The following is a 3,270-nucleotide window of genomic DNA, read 5'->3' as shown; positions in this document are numbered from 1 at the left end:
TCAAAATTACAGGGATTGTGGAGGGGGTTTTTGGAACCCTAGTCTGGATCTTAGTGCAGAAATATTCGCTGAGAGCATCAGCTTCAGGTTCTGATAATGGGCAGAGATCACTGAGGGGTCTGTGGGACATCCGAGAAAAGGGAGTGGAGGGCCATGGGAAGTGTTTTAAGGCCGTAGGAGAACCTGTGTATGAAGGCAAGTTATAACTTCTGGAGGTGTGATCGTGGGATACCTTGGCATGGGTAGAGAGTTCTTGTCTTAGGTGTGCTATGTCATTCATAAGAGAATCAAGTTTTAGCTCCATTCGGTTCATGAGCTGTGTGAGTGTGTTATGTATGCTTCCAACACTGAGAGTGGGAGGATACACAGCAAGTCCTAGGAATAACAGAGTAGAGAGCGCTGTTCTATGGGGAAGTTTCTTGTCGTTGGGGCTAGGATTGTAGATAGTGTAGGAGGGTAGGGTCTGCTATCCTATGGTCACCCCATTTTTTTGCTTTTTGCTTCACTGGTTTTCAGCTTACTGTGGCTGTGGGCCTGCTAATCAGACCCACAGCCCTGCTGTTCTCTCTCTAAATTTCACACAATGTACTTTAGGTACATCACCAATTGGTATTTGGGTCACTCTTATGAGTCCCTGTACAGTGTACTATAGGTACCCAGGGCATAGGTGCACCCAATGCCTACCAGGGGCTGCAGCATATCTTTTGCCACCCCTGGCTGGCCATCCAAACTGACACAACTGGCTGATCACTCAGCTGGGGCAAGGTCGTGTAATCACCCCTTGCTTACATATAGTATACCTATGTCTAATCTTATATCTGGACCTATAAGTCACTCCTAAGGCAGGCCTTAACAATCCTGAAGGCAGAGTGCTTGGTTTTATGTGAGATGGTGCTCTAGCATGAGCTGACCCTGTCTGCAGCTTTCGGAACCATGTCCTTATAGTTGTTCTAGGATATTGCCATACCATATACTCTTAAGTGCATTATAATCCTCGCGGTTATTGCTAACTTTGGTTTGACTTTATCAAAACATGTCAGGTAAGGTGTCATACGCTTTGGAACACTACCCCCTCGCCAGTTCTGGCGACGGGGGTAGCATTCCACCCTTCTAGAGGGAGAAGACATGTTATTCTTCTTAAACCTGATTAAAGTTAACCAGAGCCTCAGCATCACAAAATGGATGCTGCTGCCACAGACACAAGTCTGACCTCCTGCTGCTGGGAGCCCTTCCAGCGAGGGAGGCTTGGACAATAGGTTTCCTGTCACAGGGAGGTGCTAGCACCACCCCAGACAGAAAATAGTGGATTGGGGCAGGGAGGTCTGAATGAAACGAGACACTGCCTGGGGCACACAAGGTGTCCCATGCATAGTCTTAAATGCTTACTTCATGGACCACAATGCTTTGAGGCAACACGCTGATAGGACAAGCAGTGTGCGACCAATTGGACTTTCTTTTGTATTCAAGCTCCCTTGAGCTGGTGGGGCTGACGAGTCCGGGTTATGCACCTGCGTGCCACGAATGGTACCAGACCTGAGGATATTTTTTTGCAGCCTGTGCAGCACCCCTACATATATGCCTATTCCCTGCTGACGAGAGGTAACAACCTCGAAACACGTGTCCAGGGATGGCCTACGCGACAGTGATTTTTTGCTCAAGACCCTGGCAGAGGCGCACCCGCTGATGCTTACTTCATGGACCACAATGCTTTGGGGCAACACGCTGATAGGACAAGCAGTGTGCAACCAATTGGACTTTCTTTTGTATTCAAGCTCCCTTGAGCTGGTGGGGCTGACGAGCCCGGGTTACACACCCGTGTGCCACGAGTGGTACCGGACCTGAGGATATTTTTTGGCAGCCTACGCAGCACCCCTACATATATGCCTATTCCCTGCTGACGAGAGGTAACAACCTCGAAACACGTGTCCAGGGATGGCCAACGCGACAGTGATTTTTTGCTCAAGACCCTGGCAGAGGGGGCGGAGCCGGGCCGGCGACCAAGATGGCCGCACGGAGTCCCGGCTCCGCCGGCCTTCTCCCTTCGCCGCCCGATCTGTTTACCCACCCCGCGCTTAAATGGCGCTTTCGTGCGTCGGAGGAGACGCTGTGATGGGGCACCCGGCTGCGGTGAAATTTGAAGCTTCGGGGACCGAGATATCCTCCTTCGCTCTGGGCGGCCTGTGTGCTACTGGCGACCGGGACCTCGCGTGGCTGTGCACCCGGCTGCTGGCTCCGTCCCAGGAGCTGCATTCTCCTGTGTGACGCCGCTCCTCCACCATGGTGCTCCTTGAGTCTCCTTACACCACCGGAGCCCTCTACAGGACGCGCTGCGCAGCCCCTCCGTGTTGGATGCTTCACCCCCCTTCCCCCCCACCCCCCCCCCCCCCCCAGCACTTTTCATCGGCAGCCGGTCTGAGGTAACGGCGCTTTGTCTCCTTTGAGGCGCATTGTGTGCCTGCGTGTACTAGACTGTGCTGCACATCCCGGCTCCCTTGTGCCAGTTGGGCACGATTTTGCCGTGTCATTTTCGTGCTGGGGGGGGTCTGTGATGATGCTCTGTGGAGGGGGTGCCTGTTATCCTGTGCTACGCCGTGACTGGATATCGGTGGATCTTAACTCTGATGGGGGCCGGCGAATTTTCAGCCTTGCTGTGCTGCACTGTGGTGGCGCATCCTGGAAAATGGCGATTTGATGGATTCTCTCTGGATATGGTGGCGGCCGGGTGTGTTGGATGCTGAGAGGGGGCGGACGAATATCCTTAAAGGGACGTTTCTTCCTATTCTGGTGATGGCGTGAGGCTGTTCTGGTCATTTTTACCCAATGCTTACTTGTAAGCCATCACTTGGGATGGGGCGATGGCTAGTACTGGATGGGACTTCATGTTGGCTGCAGTATGGCCATGCTTCCTTTGAATACTCCTGGACGGCTCGTTGCAGTTTGACTATACTATACTTGGCCCCGTGGATGGCGGTTGCTGGCGGTCGGCGGGCCGCCCATTGTGCTTTTCCGAGACTTTGATTTCTCCTGGACTGACCTGGGTGCCCCAGTTCGTATTTTCCACCTGGCCCGTCATCTCGAGCTTTATTCGATCTTTACCATTGATCCTGGGTCAGTGGGTCTCGAGTGTGCTCCAGGAGCCATTGTCGCTACTGTAGAGACCCGCACCCTCCTGTGTGAATTGAACTCCGTGGCGATTGTATCATCCTGTATTAGTGGGTGCTTCTACTGTACTGACTTTCATTTTTCAGTGATCGAATATCGGGTGGCGGT

The sequence above is a fragment of the Lissotriton helveticus genome, chromosome 9, assembly GCF_964261635.1.
Source record: "Lissotriton helveticus chromosome 9, aLisHel1.1, whole genome shotgun sequence".
In the NCBI taxonomy this organism is placed as follows: domain Eukaryota; kingdom Metazoa; phylum Chordata; class Amphibia; order Caudata; family Salamandridae; genus Lissotriton; species Lissotriton helveticus.
This window is presented reverse-complemented; position numbering follows the sequence as displayed.